The sequence below is a fragment of the Nyctereutes procyonoides genome, unplaced genomic scaffold, assembly GCF_905146905.1.
Source record: "Nyctereutes procyonoides isolate TBG_1078 unplaced genomic scaffold, NYPRO_anot_genome, whole genome shotgun sequence".
In the NCBI taxonomy this organism is placed as follows: domain Eukaryota; kingdom Metazoa; phylum Chordata; class Mammalia; order Carnivora; family Canidae; genus Nyctereutes; species Nyctereutes procyonoides.
In genome coordinates this window covers 3132452-3154022 of record NW_026575049.1, presented here as the reverse complement: position 1 = coordinate 3154022, position 21571 = coordinate 3132452, and the positions used below count along the sequence as shown (strand labels likewise).

Here is a 21571-nt window from a genome sequence, read left to right as displayed (position 1 = left end):
AAATTATAAATAGAAGACTGGAAAATTCACAAATATGTGGAGATTAAACAACATGTTACTGAACTACCATGAGTTGAAGAAGAAATCAAAAGAAAAATTAGATATCTTGAGACAAATGAAAAGATAAATAGTGCAAAGATAAACAAAACATATAAATCTTTAATCAGACTTATCAAGAAAAAAGAGAATCCAAATAAGTAAAATTAGAAATAAAAGAGGAAACATTACAACTAATACCACAGAAATATAAAAGATCATGAGAAACTACTACAAAATATTATACAACAAATTGGACAACATAAAATAAATTCTTAGAAGCATACAATCTACCAAGATTGAATCATAAGAGATAAAAAAAATCTGAATAGACCAAGTACTAGTAAGGAGACTGAACCAGGACTCCGAAATCTCCCCCCAAAACAGCTTCATTGGTGAATTCTATCAAACATTCAATGAGAATTAATACTAGTATTTCTCAAACTCTTCCAAAACATAGAGAGGAAGGGAACACTTGAAAACTCATTAATAAAGCCAACATTACCCTGATATCAAAATGAGACAAGGATGCCACGAGAAAAGAAAAAATATAGGCCAATAATCCTGATAAACATAGATGCAGAAATCCTCAACAAAATTTAGCAAACTGAATTCAACAATACATTAAAAGGACTATAAACTATGATCAAGTGGAACATGTTCCAGGGAAGCAAGGTTGGTTCAACATGCACAAATCAATCAATGTGTTACACCACACAAACAAAACAAAGGATAAAAATTCTATGTGTATCTCAACAGATGTAGAAAAATTATTTGGCAAAATTCAATATCCATTCAAGAAAAAACTATTAACAAGCTGGCTATAGAGGGAATAGAGACATCATCAATAGAACATAGGCCATATATGATAAGACCACAGCCAACATCATACTCAATGATGAAAAAGGTGAAAGTTTTCTTTAAAGATCAGAAAGAAGACAAAGCTATTCACTCTTGCCGCTTTTATTTAACATAGTACTAGAAGTCCTAGCCAGAGGAGTTAGTCAAGAAGAAGAAAGAAAGTCTTCTAAATTAGAACAAAAAAAAGGTAAAACTCTATTTGCAGATGACATGATATTATACAGATATATAGAAAACCCTTAAGAGTCCATAAAAAACTGTTAGAACTAATAAAGAAATTCAGTAAATTGCAGGATACAAAATCAGTATATAAAAATCAATTGCATTTATATCTATTAATACCAAACTATCTGAAAAAGAAATTAAGAAAACAATCCCACTTATGATTTCATCAAACAGAATAGAATATTGAGGAATAAATTTAATCAAGGAGTTGAAAGATCTGTACACTAAAGATAGTAAGACATTAATGAAAGAAATTGAAGAAGGCATAAATAAATGGAAAAATATGCCAAGCTCATGGATTGGAAAAATGGATATTGCTAAAATGTTAATACTAACCAAAGGAATCTCCAGATTCCATCCATTTCCTAGATTCTAATGGCATTTTTCACAGAGAAAACAATCTTAAAATTTGCACAGAACCATAACAGATTTTGAATAGCCAAACAATCTTAAGACAGAATTAAGCTAAAGATGTCAAACTTTCTGATTTCAAACTGTATTACCAAGTTAGACACCTACATGAATGGAACAAAATAGAGAATCTATAAATAAACCCATACATATAGGGTCAATTAATTTATGATACAGGAACCAAGAATATATGAGGAAAGGTTAGTCTCTCTAATAAGGGAAAATGTTGGGAAAATGAATGGCCACATGCAAAAAGAAAAAAAAAGAAAGAAAGAAAAAACTGGTCTCCTATATCACATCAAACACAAAAAAAAATCAGCCCAGAATGGATTAAAGACTTGAATATAAGACCTGAAACCACAAACTCCCTAAAAGAAACATTGAGAAGAAGCAAATTGATATAGGCCTTGGCAATGATACTTTGGCTTTAATACCAAAAGCAAAAATAAATGTTGGAACTACATCAAACTGAAAAGCTTTTGCATGGCAAAGGAAACCATTAACAAAATGAAAAGACAACCTACCTAATGAGAGAAAAAATCTGCAAGTCATATATCTGATAAGAGGTTAATATCTAAAGTATATAAAGAACTCATATAATTTACAGCAAAAAATCAATCTAAGAAATGGGCAGAAAAAATGAAAATCCATTTTCCAAAGAAGACATAGGGCCATACAAATGGCCCGCAAGTATGCAATAAGGTGTTCCATATCACTAATGATCAGGAAACACAAATAAAAACCATAATGAGGGATCCCTGGGTGGCGCAGCGGTTCGGCGCCTGCCTTTGGCCCAGGGCGCGATCCTGGAGACTCGGGATCGAATCCCACGTCGGGCTCCCGGTGCATGGAGCCTGCTTCTCCCTCTGCCTATGTTTCTGCCTCTCTCTCTCTCACTGTGTGCCTATCATAAATAAAAAATAAAAATTAAAAAAAACAAAACAAAAAAAAAACATAATGAGATGATGACAATTATCAAAAAAAAAGATAAGAAGTGTTGGCAAGGATGTGAAGAAAAGGAATGCTTGTGCACTGGTGGTGAGAATGTAAAGTGGTCTAGCCACTATGAAAAAGAATATGGAAGGTTAATTAAAATAAAACCACCATATGATCCAAAAATTTCATTTCTGAGTATATATCTGAAGGAAATCAAATCACTTTCTCAAAAAGATACCTGCACCCCATAATCACTGCAGCATTATTTACAACAGCTAAGGCACGGAAACAATATAAATGTCCATTGAAGAATGAATGTACAAAGAAAATGTGGTATATGTACACAATAGAATATTATTCAGCTATAAAAATGAAGGAAATCCTGCCATTTGCAACAACATAGATGGACCTTGAGGGTGTTACGCTAAGTGAAATAAGTCTGACAGAGGAAGAAAACACATTACCACACTTACATGTGGAATCCAAAAAAAAAACAAAAAACAATCTTATAGATAACAGACAACAGATTGCCGGGTGCTGGAAGTGAGGGTTAGGTGGTGGGTCATGTAGGTAATTGGGATCAAAAGGTACAAACTACCAGTTTGAAGATAAATAAGTTCCAGGGACGTAATACACAGTATGGGGACCATAGTTAACAATACTGTATTGTGTATTTCAAAGTTGCCAAGACACTACATCTTAGAAGTTTTCATGCCAAGGGAAAGGAATTATAATTATGTTAGGTGATAGATGTTAACTAAACTTACTGTGGCGATCCTTTTGGGGTATATACACATATCAATTCACTTTATATACCTTAAATTAATATAATGTAATATGTCAGTTGTATCTCAGTAAAACTGGAAAAGAATCTGATACAACAAAATCTTTGGATTTTTCTTTTGGTGGAGGTTAGGTAATAAGTTCATTTTTTATATTTAAGGTAAAATTCACACAACATATAATTAACCATTTTACAGTTTGGTGGTATCTAGTACATTCACTATGTTGTGCCATCACCACTCTTTGATTTAAAACCTTTTCATCACCTGAAAACACACTTTTCCCATTAAGTAATCATTATCAATTTCCCCTTTCCTCAGCTCTGACAACCATTCTTCTGCTTTCCATCTCTGTAGAGTTATTTATTTGGGACAGTTCATATAAATGGATTCATACAATATATAAATTTTTGACTCTAGCTTCTTTCATTTAGCATAATGTTTTCAAGGTTCATCCAAGTTATAGCATGTTTCAGGGCTTCATTCCTCTCTCTGTGAATAATATTTTATTATATGTATATACCACAATTTATTTTGATTTTTGCGGGTTTTTAAAAAAGATTTTATTTATTTGAGAGTGAGAGAAAGAGAGAGACAGAGAGTGAGCATGAGCGAGGGAAGAAGGAGAGGCAGAAGCAGACCTCCCTGAGCAGGGAGTCTGATGCAGGGCTCGATCCCAGGACTCTGGGATCATGACCCAAACTGAAAGCAGATGCTTAACACATGGAGCCACCCAAATGCCCCCAGAATTTATTTTGAATGAAAGTTCTAAGGATTCACAAACCCTTCCAAAAGGCAATGCATGAAGTCCCCTAAAAATGCATGGACCATCAAGGGCTCCCAGATTACAAACCCCAAATATGACTGTGCACTGGCTAAATTCATATGGTATGAGAATGACAGTAAAAGAAGAGACAAGGACAGAATGCTGGAAGACACCATTATTTAAGGAATGAGTAAAGGAAGAGAAGCCTAAGTCGATACTGGAATAGAGAGAAAGAATGATACAGTCAAAACAAGCCTCCAATAAAAGTGAAATTAGTGATATTGTCCTATGGTAGAGTAAGAAACAAAACAATACAAAAATTTCTACTAAATTTAGCAAAAGAGAGATCATTGTTGAAATGACTTAATTGAGGTCATAAAGATAGAGGCTAGATGGAGTCATTTGAGAAACAACAGAGGAAGAAGAATATGTAAAAAGTGTATGCAATGGATCCAAAAGACTTAACTGTGAAGGATAGAGGGGCTTGCTGCTACTGCAAGGCTGAAGACTACGAGTATTTTTGAATGTGAGAACAAAGTATTTTTATATTCTGAAGAAATTAATGCATGAAGAGGTTAATGATAAGGAGCTGATAGATAACTCAAGAAAATAGAAAGGTAGGGACTCCAAGTCTCAGCAGGAAGCTAGCTACATAATCATTGAATTAATATAGGAGAGAAACAAGATTTGGGTAAAAGGAAAAGATGTCTGGTGCTAAAATTCTGCTTCATGGGTAGGTACCAGCAGGTAGCAGATGGCAGTGTTGAAGAGGAATAGAAGGTGATGTTTCTGGATTATGAAATCCTCAAATGATCAGGGATTTCTCTAAGAGTGTTCAAAGGAGCATGCTCAGAAAGTGAGGAGCTATGATAATGATAAATAAGCCAAATCTATAAGAAACAACTAAATTAGGGATCCTTGGGTGGCTCAGCGGTTTAGTGCCTGCCTTTGGCCCAGGGTATGATCCTGGAGACCCGGGATCGAGTCCTGTGTCGGGCTCCCTGCGTGGAGCCTGCTTCTCCCTCTGCCTGTGTCTCTGCCTCTGTGTGTGTGTGTGTGTGTGTGTGTGTGTGTGTGTCTCATGAATAAATAAATAAAATCTTTTAATAAAAAAAAGAAACAACTAAATTAGAAAGGATACTCTGCTTAATAATAATAATAATAATAATAATAATAACTGAAGAATTTACAGAAGGCCTAGAACCATATATATGTCTTTCGGAGGAATCAAAAAAATTTTTTTTTTTTATTTTTTTATTTTTTTTATAAATTAATTTTTATTGGTGTTCAATTTACCAACATACAGAATAACACCCAGTGCTCATCCCGTCAAGTGTCCCCTCAGTGCCCGTCACCCATTCACCCCCACCCCCCCCCTCCTCCCCCTCCACCACCCCTAGTTCATTTCCCAGAGTTAGAAGTCTTTATGTTCTGTCTCCCTTTCTGATATTTCTCACACATTTCTTCTCCCTTCCCTTATATTCCCTTTCACTATTATTCATATTCCCCAAATGAATGAGAACATACACTGTTTGTCCTTCTCCGGTTACTGTGGCCAAGTTCAAAAAGGGTGTTGCCTGAGTTCTCCTCTGGGATTTTGATGGAATCTTGTCTCACATTTAGATCTTTCATCTATTTTGAGTTTATCTTTGTGTATGGTGCAAGAGAGTGGTCCAGTTTCATTCTTCTGCTGTGGATGTCCAATTTTCCCAGCACCATTTATTGAAGAGACTGTCTTTCTTCCAGTGGATCGTCTTTCCTCCTTTATCGTATATTAGTTGACCATAAAGTTCAGGGTCCACTTCTGGGTTCTCTGTTCTGTTCCATTGATCTATATGTCTGTTTTTGTGCCAGTACCACACTGTCTTGATGAACACAGCTTTGTAGTACAACCTGAAATCTGGCATTGTGATGCCCCCAGATACGGTTTTCTTTTTTAAAATTCCCCTGGCTGTTTGGGGTCTTTTCTGATTCCACACAAATCTTAAAATAATTTGTTCTAAGTCTCTGAAGAAAGTCCATGGTATTTTGATAGGGATTGCATTATACGTGTAAATTGCCCTGGGTAACATTGACATTTTCACAATATTAATTCTGCCAATCCATGAGCATGGAATATTTTTCCATCTCTTTGTGTCTTCCTCAATTTCTTTCAGAAGTGTTCTATAGTTTTTAGGGTATATTTTGAGAACCATTTGAATGGTAAATGGTTCTCTAACCTTTTATTTTCAGGTTGTAGGTGTCCTTCTGTCTAAAATGAGTCTCTTGTAGACAGCAAATAGATGGGTCCTGCTTTTTTATCCAGTCTGAAACCCTGCGCCTTTTGATGGGGTCATTAAGCCCATTCACGTTCAGAGTTACTATTGACAGATATGAGTTTAGTGTCATCATGATATCTATTTAGTCCTTGTTTTTGTGGATTGTTCCACTGTTCCAATACAACTTGTTTTTGGCCACTCTGCACCGAGCAAAATGACTAGAAGGAAAACCTCACCTCAAAAGAAAGAATCAGAAACAGCCCTCTCTCCCACAGAGTTACAGAATCTGGATTACACTTCAATGTCAGAAAGCCAATTCAGAAGCACTATTCTACAGCTACTGGTGGCTCTAGAAAAAAGCATTAAGGACTCACGAGACTTCATGACTGCAGAATTTAGATCCAATCAGGCAGAAATTAAAAATCAATTGAATGAGATGCAATCCAAACTAGAAGTCCTAACGACAAGGGTTAACGAGGTGGAAGAACGAGTGAGTGACATAGAAGACAAGTTGATGGCAAGGAGGGAAACTGAGGAAAAAAGAGATAAACAATTAAAGAACCATGAAGACAGATTAAGGCAAATAAATGACACTCTAAGGAGGAAAAACCTACGTTTAATTGGGGTTCCCGAGGGCGCCGAAAGGGACAGAGGGCCAGAATATGTATTTGAACAAATCCTAGCTGAAAACTTTCCCAATCTGGGAAGGGAAACTGGCATTCAGATCCAGGAAATAGAGAGATCCCCCCCTAAAATCAATAAAAACCGTTCAACACCTCGACATCTAATAGTGAAGCTTGCAAATTCCAAAGATAAAGAGAAGATCCTTAAAGCAGCAAGAGACAAGAAGTCCCTGACTTTCATGGGGAGGAATATTAGGGTAACAGCAGACCTCTCCACAGAGACCTGGCAGGCCAGAAAGGGCTGGCAGGATATATTCAGGGTCCTAAATGAGAAGAACCTGCAACCAAGAATACTTTATCCAGCAAGGCTCTCATTCAGAATGGAAGGAGAGATAAAGAGCTTCCAAGACAGGCAGGAACTGAAAGAATATGTGACCTCCAAACCAGCTCTGCAAGAAATTTTAAGGGGGACTCTTAAAACTCCCCTTTAATAAGAAGAATCAAAAAAATTTAAGCAGCTTTTGTTGTTTTCATTTTGATGCTACCAGATTTATTTGTTGGAGTGATTACCAGTAGCTGGCTATGAGATGCTGGAATAAAGCACATCTATAAAATGGCATGGGAAGAGGGAATGAGAGTGTTCACTATGTCCGAATGTAGAGAAGGGAAAGTAACATGTAGGAGGAGCCTTGCACGTTAAGTCTCTCCTCCAATGTATTTTCTAGGTTTAGAAAGGGGGAGCAGCCCATGTAGGCAACTGTATGGATCATGGAGTCGGAACAACAGTGTAAAGCCATATTTGGAGGGACACGGCATGGATGTTATTTGTACTTATCCCCACAAGAAATTCTGGGAGGTGAGAGTGGAGATGGGGGGTGTCAAACAAAGAAGCAAATGAAATAATGAAGTTTATCTTCGAACACGTTCACTTTGCCACAGTGTAAAGGACAGGTTATTGAGGGCAAACTGGAGTGGAGAACGTCTTATAAAAAAGGTCACTGAGATTACTTACACCAAAGCTGATAAAAACCAAAACAGAGCTGAGGTTAGGGCAATAGGGTGGAGTACAAGGATTTGGCAAAGACTTGAGAAATATAGTGAGTATTAGAAAGGGTCAGTAAAGACTCCATGTTCCTCAACATCAACAGCCAAACAGATAGATGGCGGTGACACTGGCCAAGGTAAGAGAGTCCAAAGAACATTCTTCAAGCATAGGCTAAAGGAAACCACACATGTCAAGTGAAATAATGCCAACATAAGAAATTCTCTATAGATTTTTTTTTGTTACACACTTAGACAATTGATTATTCCACAGAAAAGTTAAAGCCGTATGTGTGACTTGATGACAATCCGTGCATCTGTTTTTCAGATGTGAAAAATGATGTGAGCCATTCTCTAGCTTACTTACCACATCACATAAACCAGGAGTTGCACAGCCAGGAGAGTTCTGGGAAATATGGACATAAAGGAAGTCCTCCTCCTTCCTTCTTCCTCATCCCCCTTTGTCTGTCTAAGGCATGAAGATTGATCAGACATTTACAGCAGCAACTGGCAGGGTCTTGTTCCTTGTGGTGTGAGGATGATTGCTGTGCTCCTCCAACAAAAGCGAAATGGCAGCATTTAAATGAACTGACACATCAGATCTCTTCAGCTGTTCTTTAAAGTAATACATTAATCAGGGGATAAACAAGGTATTGTCACCCTGACAAAATTCTAGAAGGACTGCATCAGAGAAATCTCCTGAAATTACTCCTATTGAATACAAAGCGGGGCCTGACATTTTCCAAAAAGGACAATATGTCTCAGAAATTTTCCGCTGCTTCTTTTCTAATCTTTCTAAAGAAGGAATTGATTAGTGGTCTGATTCTACAGAATACGGGGAGTCTCGTCCAACATATTTACCGCTTATACATTGAATTACTACCCAATATGAGTGTAGTGCAAATGAAATATTAAAAAGCTTCTGTTTATTCTTAGCTTGAGATGAACAAAACTTTGCTTCCAAACAAAAATACAATTTTTGCTTGAGAACAACCAACACTAGTTTGGGATAATCTCATGACCTATTTCAACACACGAAATGGTTGCTTTTGAGTGTGTTTTCAAATGCTACAATTAATGTAAATCTTAAATAATTCACAAAGTACACAAAATACAAAGATATACTCTGAAGGTATGTATAGATTATATACAAATAGATCAATATTTGTTTCCACAAGAAATTCCTGTGCCCTTTTTTTACTTAGCTCCCTTATTTATTGAAAAGGTGAAGTTTTCCTTTATTTCCTTGATTTTTATTGAAAAGGTGAAGTTTTCCTTTATTTCCTTGATTTTTATCAAAGCACTATCAGAAGACTTTCCTATTAGATACAACTTGGTAGTAACATAAAATAGTGACTTATGATCTTCAATATATGGGGGCTAAAATCCCATAGTTTGTTATCAACTCGATAGACAAGAATAGAGTAGATCTTAAATATTTGCACCACAAAAAAGAAATGGTAATTACTTGGCAGGATGTAGGTGTTAGCTAGTTGCTGTGGTGGTAACCATTTTGCAATACGTAAGTGTATCAAATCAACATGTTACACACCTTAAACTTAATACCACGTTATTTGACAGTTATGCCTCAATAAAGCTGAGGGAAAAAATAGAATAAAAGGTAGATGAAAACCATGTGGAGTAGATATATGATTACTCTATTTTACAGCAGATAATTTTTTAAGATAATTATGGTAATCTCATCACCTTTGCCAGAAATTGCTTCGGGTCCAATTTTTTTTTTAATGATCCACAAAACCTGCTAAGATGTGGAAATGTGTTTCTTCTTCTTCTTCTTTCTTCTTCTTCTTCTTCTTCTTCTTCTTCTTCTTCTTCTTCTTCTTCTTCTTCTTCAATATGGAATGATTCATGGATTTGCATGTCATCTTTGCATAGGGGCCATGCTAATCTCTGTCTTGTTCCAATTTTACTGTAGCGCTGCTAAGGGAGAAAAATGTATCTTGTTCTTAAAAGAGATATATAAGAAAAGAGAATCTCTCATCCTTATCATCTCTGATACGTGAAAAGCGCCACCTTCCTACCAACTTAATGATAGATGCCATTAAGGAAGGCAAGAGGGGAAAAAGGAAGAAAAATAAAACTTGAGTCTCTGATACCATCCTTGAATCGCTAAATCAACCAACACTAGGATCTGTTCTAACTCTTACTGTCATGTGAAGTAACTGTACATCCTGTTGAAGGTCTTTGTCACCGGAGTTTGCTATTTCTCATAGCCAAAAACATACTAACCAGCATGTGAAGCAGTATGTGTAAGTATTAAACAATCTAGAGAGGAGAAGCCAAGTGGGAACACCGAAGCTGTTTCCAAGAAGATAGATTTAGTGCATGATTTTGTAATTTATAGAAGTCACAAGAAGATGAAACTCAACTGAATAGAAACCTTGTTAGAGCTGTCTGAAAAGGCATATCTGCCCTAGGAAGTAGTAAATTCCTCTCACCTGAGATTAGCTAACCATCTCTTAGTTATGCTGCAAATTAGAGATGTTAGACTATATACCTCATGAGTCATTCCAATGCCAGGATTTCTTTGTTACTGTGAAAACTGAAAGAAAGAGTTTCCAAGGGGATGCAAGATCTAGTCCTAAAGCTTAACTGTAAAACAATTTTGCTTTTGTTGTCTATAGGGGAACTGCCCTTATATTTTCAGTTCTCTAAACTAAGCATTTGTTGCATCTTTGCAAAGTTTCTAGATTGTGCTAGTAAGTGTGAGAATAAAAAGACTACAGAATTACTATATTAAAGAGTTTAATTCCTAACTAGGATGTATTTTCATTCAGTGAAAAATAAATTCTGGGATACACATTGACTGTCAAAGTTTATGACGGAACTAATAAAGGATATGGTTATAACAGCAAGTAGGGAAATTAATATGAGCTAAAATAGTTGACCTCGAGCTTGACTTTAAGAGTGGATGAAAATTTACCAGTGCTGATCTTTTTTTTTTTTGTTTTTTTTGTTATTTTTTTTTATAAATTAATTTTTATTGGTGTTCAATTTACCAACATACAGAATAACACCCAGTGCTCATCCCGTCAAGTGTCCCCCTCAGTGCCCGTCACCCATTCACCCCCACCCCCCGCCCTCCTCCCCCTCCACCACCCCTAGTTCATTTCCCAGAGTTAGAAGTCTTTATGTTCTGTCTCCCTTTCTGATATTTCTCACACATTTCTTCTCCCTTCCCTTATATTCCCTTTCACTATTATTCATATTCCCCAAATGAATGAGAACATACACTGTTTGTCCTTCTCCGGTTACTGTGGCCAAGTTCAAAAAGGGTGTTGCCTGAGTTCTCCTCTGGGATTTTGATGGAATCTTGTCTCACATTTAGATCTTTCATCTATTTTGAGTTTATCTTTGTGTATGGTGCAAGAGAGTGGTCCGGTTTCATTCTTCTGCATGTGGATGTCCAATTTTCCCAGCACCATTTATTGAAGAGACTGTCTTTCTTCCAGTGGATCGTCTTTCCTCCTTTATCGTATATTAGTTGACCATAAAGTTCAGGGTCCACTTCTGGGTTCTCTATTCTGTTCCATTGATCTATGTGTCTGTTTTTGTGCCAGTACCACACTGTCTTGATGACCACAGCTTTGTAGTACAACCTGAAATCTGGCATTGTGATGCCCCCAGATATGGTTTTCTTTTTTAAAATTCCCCTGGCTATTCGGGGTCTTTTCTGATTCCACACAAATCTTAAAATAATCTGTTCTAAGTCTCTGAAGAAAGTCCATGGTATTTTGATAGGGATTGCATTGAACGTGTAAATTGCCCTGGGTAACATTGACATTTTCACAATATTAATTCTGCCAATCCATGAGCATGGAATATTTTTCCATCTCTTTGTGTCTTCCTCAATTTCTTTCAGAAGTGTTCTATAGTTTTTAGGGTATATTTTGAGAACCATTTGAATGGTAAATGGTTCTCTAACCTTTTATTTTCAGGTTGTAGGTGTCCTTCTGTCTAAAATGAGTCTCTTGTAGACAGCAAATAGATGGGTCCTGCTTTTTTATCCAGTCTGAAACCCTGCGCCTTTTGATGGGGTCATTAAGCCCATTCACGTTCAGAGTTACTATTGACAGATATGAGTTTAGTGTCATCATGATATCTATTTAGTCCTTGTTTTTGTGGATTGTTCCACTGAACTTCTTCTTAAAGGGGAGTTTTAAGAGTCCCCCTTAAAATTTCTTGCAGAGCTGGTTTGGAGGTCACATATTCTTTCAGTTCCTGCCTGTCTTGGAAGCTCTTTATCTCTCCTTCCATTTTGAATGAGAGCCTTGCTGGATAAAGTATTCTTGGTTGCAGGTTCTTCTCATTTAGGACCCTGAATATATCCTGCCAGCCCTTTCTGGCCTGCCAGGTCTCTGTGGAGAGGTCTGCTGTTACCCTAATATTCCTCCCCATGAAAGTCAGGGACTTCTTGTCTCTTGCTGCTTTAAGGATCTTCTCTTTATCTTTGGAATTTGCAAGCTTCACTATTAGATGTCGAGGTGTTGAACGGTTTTTATTGATTTTAGGGGGGGATCTCTCTATTTCCTGGATCTGAATGCCAGTTTCCCTTCCCAGATTGGGAAAGTTTTCAGCTAGGATTTGTTCAAATACATATTCTGGCCCTCTGTCCCTTTCGGCGCCCTCGGGAACCCCAATTAAACGTAGGTTTTTCCTCCTTAGAGTGTCATTTATTTGCCTTAATCTGTCTTCATGGTTCTTTAATTGTTTATCTCTTTTTTCCTCAGTTTCCCTCCTTGCCATCAACTTGTCTTCTATGTCACTCACTCGTTCTTCCACCTCGTTAACCCTCGTCGTTAGGACTTCTAGTTTGGATTGCATCTCATTCAATTGATTTTTAATTTCTGCCTGATTGGATCTAAATTCTGCAGTCATGAAGTCTCGTGAGTCCTTAATGCTTTTTTCTAGAGCCACCAGTAGCTGTAGAATAGTGCTTCTGAATTGGCTTTCTGACATTGAAGTGTAATCCAGATTCTGTAACTCTGTGGGAGAGAGGGCTGTTTCTGATTCTTTCTTTTGAGGTGAGGTTTTCCTTCTAGTCATTTTGCTCAGTGCAGAGTGGCCAAAAACAAATTGTATTGGAACACGGGGGAGTATCACTGGTCCGTCTAGCTGGTCTTCTGGGGGAGGGGCCTGCTGTGCTGATTCTCAGGTGTTAGCACTTGGGGGAGCTGCTCTGCCCCTGCCTGCTGCAGGGCTCAGCGGGGGTTGTTCACCCCGTGGGGCCCCAGGAGGATCAGCCGCAGTTGCTATGACAACTCTGGAAGCCTGGATTCAGCCTCCGCAGGAACAACGGGGCTCGGGGCTCTCGGTTCTCCGTCTGCAGGGCCTGGAGGCTCCGGGGCGGGGCCGCTGATCTGCTCAGCTCGGGGCAGGAGCGTCCTCGCTGTCCTGGGCCCTCCCGGCCTCTGCCTGTCCCAGGGGGAGGCGGGATCCTGGGCTGTATCCCGGCGCCCTGTGCTCCGGGGCCTGCGCTGGTGGATTCGCGCTCCCGCCCTGCAGCTCCCTCCCTGGAGCGAGCCCCTCCGAGCTGCTCCGGCTCCGGTCCACTGTGCGGTCGCTGCAGCCCTTAGGGAGCTCGGAGCACTCTCCTGCGCTCGCAGGTGCCTGTTAGTGTCCCCGGGAGCCCGAGGGCATCCCCGCCCTCCTGGGTCCTGCTCCAGCTCCCTGCGAGCCCCTTTCCGCCCGGGAAGGTTGGTGCAGCTCCTGCTCCTCCGGGACGGGGCTCTCCTGTCCTGGGGACACTCGCCCCGGCCTCAGCCCGGCTCCTCGCGGGGCCCCTCCCCCTCGGAGGCCTTTTGTTCCTTTATTTCTTTTTCCCCGTCTTCCTACCTTGATAGAAGCGCGGACTCTTCTCACTGTAGCGTTCCAGCTGGTCTCTCTTTACATCTCAGGCCGAATTCGTAGATTTTCAGGATGGTTTGAAGGTGATCTAGGTAATTTGGTGGGGACAGGTGATTTGGGGACCCTGCTCTTCCGCCATCTTGCCCCTCCCTACCAGTGCTGATCTTAATAACATTTGCATAGGTGTTATAAAGAGTGCTTTAAAAATGGAGTCAAATGGATACCAGGGCATTTTGAGTTAGAGCTAATTATGCAATTGTCAATAATAATAGCTCTCACTATATGTAAGTATTAAATAAAATGTTAGAACTAGGTCAGGATTAAAAATAAGATACAAATTTAATTTGCCTTTGTCATGTTTGAGAAAAATCTATTTTTAATAGCAGAGACAGAACTCGTACCATTAGGAGGCCCAGTGGTTGAGTATACGCCTTTGGCTCAGGTCTTGATCTGGAGGTCCTGGGATCGAGTCTCACATCAGGCTCCCTACAGGGAGCCCACTTCTTCCTCTGCCTGTATCTCTGCCTCTCTCTCTCTCTCTCATGAATAAATAAATAAAATCTTTTTAAAAAAGAACTCATACCATTATCTAAATAATGAAATTAGGAACTGTTAGTTATTTTACAACACTTTTTTCCTGTTGATGTTATTTGGAAGAAATAACATTTCCAGCGATGTTCCTTCTTTTTTACCTTTTCAACCACATTATTTGTGGTTTACAAAGCACTTGACTGTTCACTGTGACTATTTTATAATCCCACACTCTTCTATTGTACCTCACCCTCTTTGCACTGGGCATAAAAAAGCTGAACACTGCAAAAGTTCTTACAAACAACAGCAGCAACAATGGTTTTTAGGACTGTTGGAGAGTATATCAAAATTAACCAGGAGAGTACAGTGAAGGGATTCAATAAATTAAACCGGTAATAGGAGAACTACACGGAAACTCCAGCAGGAGTTGTTTATCTAGCTTCAAATCTAATAAATCACATTAATTTAAAAGACAGATATTCTGGTTTTTATTGATATGAGCTTTCTGATTTTTCTGCTGTCAGGTACATTAGTCCACTTACCATGTGCAGAGTTCTTAAGAGGGAATAAATGGAGAAAGTATAGCACAAAAAGGCAGAAAGAAAAAGGTAGGGCCAATCCTAATCATGCAGGGTTACTAATAATTCTATAAATCATCCGATCCAACATGACCTCCTGCTGTTACTAGCAGAAATCATGCTCTCATTTGCATTCTAAGAAATTTTCTGTCTTACAAGTAGTGAGAGAAAGATGAGTTCAGCTAAGAGTTCATTATCTTTCCCACAGCCCTCCCTTCATACATGGGTTTTGGTGAAAGGAAGCATTTGCAAAACATGTTCTGAGTATGCTGTGCTCCTTTTGCCTTCCATGCAACAGAATTGATTTCAAACCATTCCATTTATTTAAATTTAAGTTTTAGTTAGTGAACATACAGTATAGTATTAGTTTCTAGAGAATTCAGTTATTCATCACTTACGTACAACACCCAGTGCTCATCACAAGAGTTGCCCTCCTTAATACCCATCATTCGTCTAGCCCATTTCTCATCCACCTTCCTCCAACAACCCTCAGTTTGTTCTCTATCATTAAAAGCCTCTTTTTAAAAAAAAAATTACTTATTTAAGAGACAGAGATAGCAACAAAGAGCACAAGCTGGGAGGGGAGGGGGAAGAGGGAGAAGCAGGCTCCCTGCTGAGCAGGGCTTCATCCCACGACCCTGGGATCATGATGTGAGCCAAGGGCAGATGCCCAACCAACTGAGCCACCCAGCCACCCAAGAGTCTCCTATGGCTTGTTTCCCTCTCCTTTTTTTTCTTTTCCTCCTTCCCCTACGTTCATGTGTTTTCTTTCTTAAATTCCACATATAAGTGAGATCATATGGTATTTGTCTTTCTTTGACTTATTTCACTTAACATAATACACTCTAGCTCCATCAACATCATTGCAAATGACAAAGTTTCATTTTTTCTTGATGGCTGAGTAATATTCCATTGTATATATACCACATCTTCTTTATCCCTTCAGCAGTTGATGGACATTTGGGCTCTTTCCTTAGTTTGGCTATTGCTGGCAATGCTGCTATAAACATCGGGGATGCACGTACACCTTCAAATCTGTATTTTTGTGCCCTTTGGGCAAATACCTAATAGTGCAATTGCTCTATTTTTAACTTTTTGAGGACCCTCTGTACCATCCTCCAGAATGGCTGCACCAGTTTGCATCCTCACCAACAGTGCAAGAGGGCTCCCCTTTCTCAGCATCTTCGCCAACAGCCCTTGTTTTTCGTTTTGTTAATCTTAGCCATTCTGACAGGTGTGAGATGGTATTTCATCGTGGTTTTGATTTGTATTTGCCTGGTGATGACTGATGTTGAGCATCTTTTCATGTGTCGGTTGGCCACCTGGATGTCTTCTTTGGAAAAGTATCTATTCATGTCTTCTACCATTTCTTAATTGGATTGTTTGTTTTTAGGGTGGTGAGTTTGATAAGTTCTTTGTAGATTTTTGAAACTAATCCTTTATCAGATATGTTATTTGGAAATATCATCTCTCATTCCAAAGGCTGCCTTTCAATTTTGTTGATTGTTTCCTTCACTGTGCAGAAGCTTTTTATCTTGATGAAGCCCCAATAGTTCATTTTTTCTTTTGTTTCCCTTGCAGCTGGCGATGAAACTTGTAAAAAGTTGCTATGGCCATGCTGAAAGAGGTTTCTGCCTTTGTTCCCTTCTAGGATTTTAATGGTTTCTTGTCTCACATTCAGGTCTTTCATCCATCTTGAATTCATTTTTGTTCATGGTGTGAGAAAGTGGTCCAGTTTCATTCTTCTGCATGTGGCTGTCCAGTTTTCCCAACACCATTTGTTGAAGAGACTGTCTTTTTTCCATTGGATATTCTTTCCTGCTTTGTTGAAGATTAATTGACCATAGAGTTGTGGGTCCAGTTCTGGGTTCTCTATTCCATTGATCTGTGTCTGTTTTTGTGCCAGTACCACACTGTCTTAATGACTACAGCTGCATAATATAGCTTGAAATCTGGACTCATGATGCCTTCAGTTGTTTTTCTTGATTTGGCCATTCAGGGTCTTTTGTGTTTCCATACAAATTTTAGGACTCTGTTCTAGCTCTGTGAAAAATATTTGTTCTTCCAATCCATGAGCATGCAACACTTTTCCATTTCTTTATATACTCTTCAATTACTTTCATAAGTGATCTATAATTTTCAGAGTACAGATAGCTCTCTTATCTCTTTAGTCAGCAAACCATTCCATTTTTAACATAAAATTACACCCCAAAAGGATGGACCTACTGCCCTAAAATCAAAATATCTGTTCCTTTCTCCATTGTGTATTCTTGGCACCCTTGCCAGAGATTAGCTGACTCTGTATGTGTGGGATTATTTTGGGGCTCTTGATTCTGTTCTATTGGTCTATGTGCCTGTTTTTAATGCCAGTACATACTGGTTTGACTACTCTAATATAATTGAAGAGAAACTTCTAAAAGTAAACTTGCTGGTCAAAGGATATGGATATCTATTGTGAATTCCAAAAGGGTTGTGTTAATTGACCTCCCACTAAAATCACCTGCAACTTCTGTTTCTCAACACTTTTGTAAACATTTCGTAAATTTTCCTTAACTTCTGCTATTTTGATAGGTTAAAAAATGGTTCCTCATTTTTATTTGCATTTCTTTAATATTAAAAATGTTTAAGTAACATGATTTATTTACTGTCAATTCATATTTTTTATTCTGGAATCCAACTATATGAATTATTTAATTTCTCTTGATTATTTTAAGAAATTTTATATTATTTAGATTAAAAATCACATCATGAGTTACATAGATAAAATGAACATGTATTGAATAACAATCCTAAAATAGGACTTGAACAAAATAATTTTAGTATTATTGACAAGAAATACTATTGTATATAATTTTTCACAATATTTTAAAAATAAAATTAGAAAATTGATGGGTACAATATTAAGTTGGCCAGAAAATACAAAAATACTTCCCAATTGTAAGACATTCTATGACATATAAAGAATGTTCTGATTGTATGAAATTTGGGCAAAACTAATATTTAAGTTGGGATTTGAGAAGGAAATGAAACATTCTCATGGCATAGTCTCTGCAGCAGATTTTGGTAAAAGAGTATTCAATTGAACTATATGGCAGACTTAGCAAGTCACTGCAAAAAAAAAAAATCAGCCCATTGTAGCCTATGAAAACAGAGAAGAATTATGAGGAAGGGGTCAGAAAACAGAAAATAGAGGCTAGCTAATGAATAAAAATTAAATATAATAAGATTTCATAAATAATGAACTCTTTTGAAATGTACTTTTCTACTGAACTCTTTTGAAATGTACTTTTCTACCAGGGTCCTTTAAAAAATAAGTATTCATTTATTATTCAATAATAGAAATCACAGTATAGCAACAAAACATGTTAACTTTAACATCTTCCTGATGTCTTCAATAACTCCTATATAAATCATTTTACATCATTTACCATGAAGACAAAGTGAAATAAAATGCAGACTTTGAATTTCTTTTAATTTATTGTGGATAGAGTTCATGCTCTATAGTACTTCCTAGATATTATCCTATATGTATTAGGAATGCTCTAAGATGAGATCAGATTATTAGAGATTTTGTAGAAATTGCCATCCTCATCTCGTTGTAGATTAAACCAACGCCTTTAAAGGAAGCTACAGAAATTTGAAACTGGATTTAGATTCAGATCTTGGACCCTCAATATTTAAATATATCTATAAAGAACTAGGCCATAAAATGGTACATCTCACCAGTTTTTTTTCTCTTCTTAACAACCAAAGGCTTTGTCATTATATTTAGTGGCTTAGGCTCTTATTGTGATGATCTACTAGCCTTTGTCTTTTTCTTTTTGTACAAATAAGAAAAGTGATAATGAATTATATTCTTGAAACTACACAAATAATTACATTTCAGGGCTGAAATGAAACTAGAAAGATAAAATTGCATCTCTCAAATGCAGTAAGTCAGATGTTTTTAGACAATTCATGTTTTTCCTGCTACCCTTGAAACTAAGCTGTGTAATATATATATATATATATATAATCTGCAAAAGTGTTTATTCACTTCCTTTATTCTCAGAGAAAACTCCCTTTGGCTGTGACCCTGATAGGAATGAATGTATCTGTGCGCAGGTGAGCCAGGATGAGTAGATTACAGAAAGCTCATAATGATTTAGAAAATGTAGAGGAGCCATGTGTTCAGGGAATCAGGTTAAAGACAGCCAAATACTCTAACACTACACCTATCTGCTCCGCTGTAAACCACACATCAGTAAATTTCAATCTCTCACAGTTTTCTATAATGATAGCTTGAAGAAAGAAGAAATATGTTTAATTTTTCTCACTCAATCTTTCAATTTCCTTTAGGAAAGAAGGATCAAATTTATACACAAGGAAGGAACTTAATCGATACATCATCAACACAGCAAAGACATATGGGGAAAACGTGAACACGTGTGCCTGTCATCTGCAAGTTTTCAAATGGATGTTTTGTATCATGTTAACTATTGGACTTGCTGAAATTTTTCATTTGGAATTTTTGGTATCATATAGATTTTTTTCTAACATACTGCTATCCCTGGATGCTGGTATGGTAGGAAGTAAGGTACTCTATTGTGGAAAAGTTATCATGATTGTATTGAAGGAGACCTGTTAAGATTCATCAGAAACCAAAGTGATGGTTAATAAAGTGAAGCCAGTTGACATCTCAATTGTCCATGTGTAGTAGGCACAACTCTCTTCATCAATCATTTCTTGGTAATGATTTTGCTTAAATCACAATAATATCAAAATTTAATTCAGGAGAAAAAATAGTGTGCCTTTGTTGGACAATATAAATTGGAAAGGATGCAGGATGCCTGGGTGGATCAGTGGTTGAGCTCCTGGCTTCAGCTCAGGGTGTGATCCTAGGGTGCAGGGATAGAGGCCCACATCGGACTCCCTGCATGGAGCTTGCTTTTCCCTCTGCCTGTGTCTCTGCGTCTCTCTGTGTGTCTCTCATGAATAAATAAAATATTTAAAAAAAATAAATTGAAAAGGGGGGGGGAAGTACCTTCTTTTTTTTTGTTTTTTTTTTTGTTTGTTTGTTTTTTGTTTTGTTTTGTTTGTTTGTTTGTTTTTTTGAAAAGTGCCTTCTAACTGACATAAGCCAATGCCAGTTAACTCGAGGGCAGTTCTTTCTGGCATATTGAAGATCTTGTTTTTTATAAAGCTCTAGTTTCTTTTATCTCCTGTGATAATGTACTCAGGAACTCCAGGACTCTAATTAGTGAATAGAGGTCTTCGCTAATTGACAAAATCAGGCATAGTGCCTCATAATCAGCTGACAAGTCCCACTTAAGCATGAAAACCAGCATTTACTGAGAATCTACAGTGAACACTTACAGAATGAAATAGAAATGAAAATAAAACATGACACAAACAGGTCCTAAGTTCTAGCATTTTATGATCTAAAGCTAATAGAAATATTCCGAAACAACTGAACTATGAGATTTCCTTTAATTTGTTTATATTGTCATTACTTTCCTTTTCATTGTAGGTGTCCTTAAGAAAAGCATCCAAGTGGACGTCAAAAGGTATGGGGTCATGTGACAACGGATGTAGACACACACGTCTCATTGGATAGAAAATACTTGCAAGCACAAATGTGAAATGCCATGGGCTATGTATGGAGGCCTTAGGGAAGGCACAGTTGATAGGAAACAAAAGAAAAAAGAGGTGCAGAGTGTACATGTGTGTGTCAGAGAAAGGGGAATAAAAGTGAACATAAAAAATTTTAATTAAAGCTTTTATATTATAGCTTTAAATAAGGAGTATACAACTTTATCAGACATTGGACATGTTAGGGAGTTCCGCTGTCTTTGGCCAGTAGCCTGCAAGAAAGAGTTCCTCAGTCTGATAGTTTTCAGGGGACTGAATGCTGCCAACACCATGTCTGTTTGGGAATCAGATCCTTCTTCAGTTGGGTTTTCAGCTGAGAATGCAGCTCTGGCTGCCCCTTAACTGCAGTCTATGAAAGACTGAACAGAGGACTGAGCTAAGTCACACTCAGATTCCTGACCCACAAAAATGATGAGATTGCAAACATATGTCGTTTTAAGCCATTAAGTGTATGTAAATTGTTATGCAGAAATGCACAATATAGATTCCAAACTCCTTAAATGCAGATGCCATGACTATAATGTCTTTTCCCAGCTCCTAACAGAATTCCTGATCATAATCCGGGTTTAGTAAAATGTTAATAAAACTAATGTCAACTTCACATAAATAAAATTAAGGGTTTAAGTCACTGGCATGTGCATGAATGGAACTTAGGCTATCTTTTAATGCCTAATTTCTAGAAGTATAGTCTTGTGATATAAGACATCTAGGCCTATTTGCCACTTTCAGAGTAAAATAGCAATCAGGTAAATTTGATGAATACTAAAGGCCGTGATGGAAAGTAGTTTCTTAATTTTAAGGCATTTTGCAGAGATTTTGTTTCCTTCAGAGTTTTTTTTTTTTTAAGTATAATCACATACCATCGAAAGATGAATGGATAAAGAAGACGTGGTCTAGGGATCCCTGGGTGGCGCAGCGGTTTGGCACCTGCCTTTGGCCCAGGGCGTGATCCTGGAGACCCGGGATCGAATCCCACGTCGGGCTCCCGGTGCATGAAGCCTGCTTCTCCCTCTGCCTATGTCTC

At 37.7% G+C, this 21571-nt stretch overlaps 1 pseudogene; it reads right to left on the bottom strand.

The window, feature by feature from the left end:
- Positions 1-9790: 9790 nt before the first annotated feature.
- Positions 9791-9891, bottom strand: LOC129512279 (U6 spliceosomal RNA; annotated as a pseudogene).
- Between the last annotated feature and the right edge of the window lie 11680 nt (positions 9892-21571).